This window comes from Lepidochelys olivacea (assembly GCF_965140295.1).
Source record: "Lepidochelys olivacea isolate rLepOli2 genome assembly, chromosome: 10".
NCBI lineage: Eukaryota > Metazoa > Chordata > Testudines > Cheloniidae > Lepidochelys > Lepidochelys olivacea.
The window spans coordinates 66,613,214-66,621,155 of record NC_140420.1 but is presented as its reverse complement, the minus strand read 5'-3'; positions in this window follow the sequence as shown (position 1 = coordinate 66,621,155).

Sequence of the window (7,942 nt, the reverse complement as noted above, 5' to 3'; positions counted from 1 at the left end):
GCTAACATAGTTTCTCTTAGGAAGAACTACTCGCAGTCATAAATTATCTGAAAGCCAATTCCAAACTGGACATTAAAAATAACTTGAAATTGATTTAACCTTTGATCAATCTACAGGCAAATGTAAGGACCCCTGACCAAGCCAGTTAAGGAAAGAAATACAAGAGAGAAGGCTGACACCACAGCTTTCTTCCACTTAGGAGTTTCCACAGAAAGTTCCAGCCAAGAGCTTCATGTGGTAAGTAGATGTAGGGAATTTATAGCTTCCCGGGGCTCTCTGTCCCCACACCATCCCCTTAATTGCATATGTCCTGAATTCTACCTTAACATAAACTGCCTAGCATAAAGAAAAGGAGTACTTATGGCACCTTAGAGACTAACAAATTTATTTGAGCATAAGCATTCGTGAGCAACAGCTCACTTCATCGGATGCATGCAGTGGAAAATACAGTGAGGAGCTGTCGCTCATGAAAGCTCATGCTCAAATAAATTTGTTAGTCTCTAAGGTGCCACAAGTCCTCCTGTTCTTTTTGCGGATACAGATTAACAGGGCTGCTACTCTGACACCTGCCTAGCATAAATTGCCCTCTAGCGACCCCTGGCGGATCATTACTATATTAAATAACTGCATTACTTTGGGCCTAGGGGTTATCTGTACCGCTTAGCTGGCAGCATTTTCACTTCTGGGCCTGTAGGATTTGAGTTTAATTCCCACCAAGGCTCTAACACAGGAGAGCAATATGAAAGGGCAGCTCCACTGCTGGACACAGAGCCCTTCAAGTACAGTATTGACTAAAGCACTATTTGCCCCACTCTGGTGACCATTCTGCTGGAAGTTAAATATGACATGGTGCTTTATGCAAAGAACAGTAATTTTATTTGTGATAAAACAGTGAGCAGTTCACCAGAGCAAACTTTGGGGCATGATGCAAGGGTTAATTCATTGGTTTAGCTTTTCTTTCATTTTTTCCTATCCTAGTTATATGTGGATAATGTAACTAACTCTGTAAATAAACACCTGAGTGCTAACACAACAAGCCCTCTACGGATCATTGAAATTAGTAATAACTAAAATCACCCCCTGAAGTAAAAACAGAGCGAGTCCTGCACTAGAGCAGAGTACGGAAGGGCAGTGAATAAACTACCTAGACAATGCGTCCTCTGTCAATAAGGCAGGTTCTAATGTCCAAGGTTGAGTACAAATAAGGGTTGAGCTCTTACCACCTAATCCCACTCCCACTGAAGTCAGTGAGAATCTGCAGTGACTTCAACGGGCATTGGATCAGGCTGATAATCACTGTCACATAACCATAATACTGTACTTAGCACTCTGCCTCTTCCAAGTACAGTGCAAATGTTATTAACTAATCCTTGCCCTAGCACCCCGTGGTAAGCTAATATACTTAGGCTAATTTGCAGAGGGGGAAACTAAAGGTTCAGTCCTGCTTCTATTAAAATCAATAGCAAAATTCATGGGGAGTAGGACTGGGCCCTCGGGATATGTCTACACTCCAATAGAAGTCCTACTGGTATGGGTTAGCTGACTTGGGCTCCTGGGGCTCCAGCTGTGAGGCTATAAAACTGCAGTGCAGTTGGCTCAGGCTGGAGCTTGGGCTGTGGGACCCCATGATGGGAGACGATCTCAGAGTCCGGGCTCCAGGCGGAGCCTGTGTCTACATGGCAATTTTTAGCCCCACAGCCCGAGCCCCACGCAGCTGTCCTGGGCTCTGAGGCTCGGTGCCGGAGGTTTTTCATTGCAGTGTAGACATACCCTAAGAGACCAATAGGTTAGGGATCATATTTTCAAAAATGCTCACTAATTTTGGGAGCACCCATTTCTGGGGTACCCCACTTGAGATACCTATGTGTTCTGCTATGGAGAATGAGACAAAAGTCCATTTTTCACTTTCTTCCTGATAGAAAAAAATATAAAACAAGGAGGCATGTGATTTTCATTAATTTTTTATGCATGCATGAGAGCTTAGGATGAACTAGAGAATGTACTGTCTTTAAACTCTGCAGTCCTTATATTTTAGTATTCTTAGTGTCAATGTTTCTTCTGCATTATATTGTCCCTTTGACCTGAGCAGTAAGCCAGTAGTGAGAGCCTTGCCAAGTTGTTTCCTTCAAGAGAAGAAACTGATGATATGAGTCAAGTACTTCTTTGATGCAATCCTGTTTCTGTACATTCTTTGTAAATAAAATCCTGTTTCCCTGAACACAGTAGAACACAGTAGAAACAAACAGCACCAGGCTCACAATTCCATAGCCTGCCTCTCCAGTCAGTCCTGTGCCCCAAGGAGCTCTCTCCCTCTCTGCACCCTTTCAGGGCCACACTTAAGACTGCTCCTCTCGCTGTCTGTTGGCTTTCTGCTTCTAACATGCACACGTTTGCCAAACAATTCCCTATCCCCTGCATTTGCAATGAGTCCCGGGGAAACTCCTCAGACCCCATGGCTTACCTCTGTTCATGCTTTGCCATATGCCTGGTTACCTGGAACCCTTCTCCCCTGATCCTGGCTGCCCTTTCCAAAATCATGTGTGGACCAGACACTGTTTCATTTCTCATTTGCTAATTGTTTTTCACCCCCAGCATTCCTAGTTCCAGCACCTATGATCCCATGTGAGCCTTATTTTGAGAGATTACATAGGTTTAGGTGGTGCATAATCCTTGTGCTAGTCTGGACTGCTGTTCCCTGGCTGGATGCAGTGCATAGTTCTGTCCTAGCAATTAATCTACATACAGCTTCAACGATATGCACTGAGCAACTATCTGACAAATCCCTCCCCCCCACCCCCATATCCCAAACAAAATTATTGAACAGGAATGGAGACTAAGAAATAGTGTTGGATTTTCCTTGACACCAAAGCAGTTCCAGAAATTGTAGTTTGTGGCAGTTTGGCCATGCACTCCTGTAACTATTACTAGAGTTATTTGGGGAGTTTCTTGGTGGATTTGCCAATGAATGAGCTGACGGAGGCTTTCCGTTTTCTAGACAGCTGATTATTATTATCTGTAAGGACTAGCGCTAACTTTGGGTTGCCTGTGCCTGGGCGTGCTTGGGGAGGGTGGCTCTTCCAACACACCTGTGCAGTATCCAAGCACACTGCTGACACTAGCAGTCTCTAAGCTCGAGGGCAGAACTAGCTACTGTACTTGGCTACCCTTCAGAAGGAGTGGCCAGACACGCTGTAAGCACAGCTGAAGTCAGGTTGAATGAATTTGCAGTCACTTTTCCTTTGGGGTTCCAGAAAGGAAGAGAGAATCTGCCTGATTGCTATAGAAGCTTCACTTGGCCTTGTCTGAGCCCCTACAGTTGGCATGTACATTAGACTGTGCTCAAAAAGCAAGATCTTAATTTTCAAATTATGGTATTGGAGCAATTCAGCAATATACCTTCATGTCCCTGAATCCTTTACTCTGTAAGTATTCTGAAACACAAAATTCCTTCTCCAATCCCACCCTTTGCCCTCTTCTGCTCTCTCACACTAACATTTTTATCAACTTTCTGCTAACCATCGTAAACCTGGTCTCCTTAGAGCAATGCAAATCAGCAGTAATGCCTGAAATCAATGAAGTAACATGGCTGCAAACTCTGGCCCTGATTCTGACACTGGTGCAACTCAGGGGTAACGCTAATGAAATCACTGGGGTTGGCCAAGTGTAACAGCAGTGTGAAGTTAGAATCAGGCCATCAGTGTAACAGAAATCAGAGTCAGCCTGACCGCAAATACAAAAATGATGATTTTGCTCAGAGCGGCGCTTGTCTGCCCGGAAAGAGAGGAACCACGGCCCAGAGGGAGCAGAGTCATTGGACTTTTGGAGTTTGACCCCACGTCTTAAAATTCCACTGGCCTCTACTATGTATCCTACCATGCACAGCAAGAAAAATTTCAGAGTGCCCACAGCTCAGCATCCAAACAAAGGACCATGGGATACTCACCCACAATGCTATGCCCTTTGTGCCCACCAGGCCCCCATCATGTGTACACAATGGTGTGAATTGAAATAGGACACAGCTGTCCTGTGTGTACACTATTGCTGCGGCTGATGTCCTGTGGCCTAGGTAGTGTGCTTCCCCTCTATAGACAAGTCCTCATTGTCTTCATAGACTTTCCCAGATGCCTTATTTTCACAGCCTTTTGTATTTTTTTGGATTGCCCAAAAAACAGAAGGCTGGCATTCAATAAATTTTAAAGTTGTAAACTTTTAAAGTGCTGTGTGGCATTTTCCTTCCCTCTTCCACCACCCCTCCTGGGCTACCTTGGTAGTCATCCCCCTATTTGTGCGATGAATGAATAAAGAATGCATGAATGTGAAGCAACAATGACTTTATTGCCTCTGCAAGTGGTGATCAAAGGGAGGAGGGGAGGGTGGTTAGCTTACAGGGAAGTAGAGTGAACCAAGGGGCAGGGGATTTCATCAAGGAGAAACAAACAGAACTTTCACACCGTAGCCTGGCCAGTCACGAAACTGGTTTTCAAAGCTTCTCTGATGCGTACCGTGCCCTCCTGTGCTCTTCTAACCGCCCTGGTGTCTGGCTGCGCGTAATCAGCAGCCAGGCGATTTGCCTCAACCTCCCACCCCGCCATAAATGTCTCCCCCTTACTCTCACAGATATTGTGGAGCACACAGCAAGCAGTAATAACAGTGGGAATATTGGTTTCGCTGAGGTCTAAGCAAGTCAGTAAACTGCGCCAGCGTGCCTTTAAACGTCCAAATGCACATTCTACCACCATTCTGCACTTGCTCAGCCTGTAGTTGAACAGCTCCTGACTACTGTCCAGGCTGCCTGTGTATGGCTTCATGAGCCATGGCATTAAGGGGTAGGCTGGGTCCCCAAGGATACATATAGGCATTTCAACATCCCCAACAGTTATTTTCTGGTCTGGGAATAAAGTCCCTTCCTGCAGCTTTTGAAACAGACCAGAGTTCCTGAAGATGCGAGCGTCATGTACCTTTCCCGGCCATCCCATGTTGATGCTGGTGAAACGTCCCTTGTGGTCCACCAGAGCTTTCAGCACTATTGAAAAGTATCCCTTGCAGTTTATGTCCTCGCCGGCTTGGTGCTCCAGTGCCAAGATAGGGATATGGGTTCCGTCTATGGCCCCACCACAGTTAGGGAATCCCATTGCAGCAAAGCCATCCACTATGACCTGCACATTTCCCAGGGTCACTACCCTTGATATCAGCAGATCCTTGATTGCGTGGGCTACTTGTATCACAGCAGCCCCCACAATAGATTTGCCCACTCCAAATTGATTCCCAACTGACCGGTAGCTGTCTAGCGTCGCAAGCTTCCACAGGGCTATCGCCACTCGCTTCTCAACTGTGAGGGCTGCTCTCATCTTGGTATTCATGCGCTTCAGGGCAGGGGAAAGCAAGTCACAAAGTTCCATGAAACTGCCCTTAAGCATGTGAAAGTTTCGCAGCCACTGGGAATCGTCCCAGACCTACAACACTATGCGGTCCCACCAGTCTGTGCTTGTTTCCCGAGCCCAGAATCGGCGTTCCACAGCATGAACCTGCCCCATTAGCACCATGATGCATGCATTGGCAGGGCCCGTGCTTTCAGAGAAATCTGTGTCCATGTCCTGATCACTCACGTGACTGCGCTGACATCGCCTCGTCATCCAGTATTGCTCTGCCAGGTTCTGGTGCTGCATATACTGCTGGATAATGCGTGTGGTGTTTAATGTGCTCCTAATTGCCAAAGTGAGCTGAGCGGCCTCCATGCTTACCTTGGTATGGTGTCCGCACAGAAAAAAGAGGCGGAATGATTGTCTGCCATTGCTCTGACGGAGGGATGGGCGACTGATGACATGGCTTACAGGGAATTAAAGTCAACAAAGGGGGTGGCTTTACATCTATGAGTATTTCAGGCAGGACTTCACGGAGGGTTCCAATAAGAAATGGTGCACCTAAGTAATTGTTCTTATTGGAACAAGCAGGTTGGTCTGGACTCTGATTGATATATGGCTAGATTTAACTCGCTGCACCTTCTCTGTGAGTGACTGTAGTGTGACCTAGAGGAATGAGTCCCCTAGACGGGGGAGGAGGGGAAGCAAATGAGTACAAAACAAATCTGGTCTATTTCTTGTTTTGATCCACTCCATCTATCTTTTATATCTTTGGCTGACAGCAGACAGTGCAGAAGGACTGCAAACCATCCACATCTCATGGCTGCTCGGCAGAAGACGGTGCAGTAGAACTGCTAGCCATCCTCATCTCTTGCCTGCCCGACAGAAGATGGTACAGTAGGACTGCTAGCAATCCGTATCACCTGCCTGCTCACCATAAGATGGTTCAATAGGACTGACTGCAGGACTAAAGAGAATGATCTGGTCAAGTCACTCCAATCCCTGCGCCCATGTCTGCCCAGGCACTCCTGGCCGATATGGCCAGGAGCACCTCGGACATGACGATGACGGCTACCAGTCGTACTGTACCGTCTGCTGCCACAAGGCAATGGCTGTGTGTATGTGTGTACAAGGCAATGGCTGTGATGCTGTGTGTAGCAATGCAGTACCTCGTCTGCCAGCACCCAGGAGACATACAGTGATGGTTACCTGAGCGGGCTCCATGCTTGCCATGGTATGGCGTCTGCACAGGTAACTCAGGAAAAAAGGCGCGAAACGATTGTCTGCCCTTGCTTTCATGGAGGGAGAGAGGGAATGGGGGCCTGACGATATGCACCCAGAATCACCCGTGACAATGTTTTAGCCCCATCAGGCATTGGGATCTCAACCCAGAATTCCAATGGGCAGTGGAGACAGCGGGAACTGTGGGATAGCTACCCACAGTGCAACGCTCCAGAAGTCGACTCTAGCCTCGGTACTGTGGAAGCGCTCCGCTGAGTTACTGCACTTAATGCACTTAGAGCATTTTCTGTGGGGACACACACACTCGAATATATAAAACCAATTTCTAAAAAAACGACTTCTATAAATTCAACCTAATTCCGTAGTGTAGACATACCCTGAGTCTCCTTTTTTCCAAGCTGAAAAGTCCTAGCCTCTTTAATCTCTCCTGATATGGGACCCGTTCCAAATCATTTTAGTTGCCCTTCTCTGAACCTTTTCTAATGCCAGTATATCTTTTTTGAGATGAGGAGACCACATCTGTACGCAGTATTCAAGATGTGGGCATAACATGGATTTATATAAGGGCAATAAGGTATTATGTCAATGGGAAATTGTTAGTGATATCATCAGTGGAAGCAGGATGGGAGCCCAAGTCTCTTTGTGAGTCAGTTCATTCTGTACTGACTGTACACCTATGTTAGCGTTAGCTGTCTGCCATGGATAGCTATACGTGTACTTGAAAAGGAAAGCAACATGTTGCAATATAACCCTTGCATTTGCCCTGAAGAGGTAAAATCAATTTGACCTTGATCCTAATACCCCAAACTTTTGGAATCAGTTCAGTCTGACAGATAAGTGTCTCTCCTCCGCCAGCATGCAATACAGTTGTTGTTGCCACCGAAATCAGAGCTATGTAATCATGCGTACAAATCACTGTTTCCGCCAGCTGTAACTGAAGCTTTGTTATCATGGTGATATGGAGCTACATAAGCTGCGTGAGAAACATCCTCTCCAGCCCCACGCCGCCTGCAGCAAAGCAGGGAGGCATCTGTCAGCCGTTGGGGCACCTGTTCTGGAAGGGGAATCGGAACGAAACTCGGAGTTGCTGCTATCCTGATTTCTCTGAGATCAGCCTCCCTTCCCAGGTACCTAACCACTTTGGGTGCGGTGGAGTGAGTCGGCTTTAGCGATACCGCCTGGCAGGCGGGCCAGAGCTCGAGAATACTTCGCTTTTAACGACAGGGCTCTCCCGCAAAGGCATTTCCCCGATCGCTCACCACGTCCCGCCCTGGAAAAGTGACCGACCATGAGTCCTTCCCCCCGTGCCCCACGCGGCTGCAGGTTTCGCCTGGTCTCCG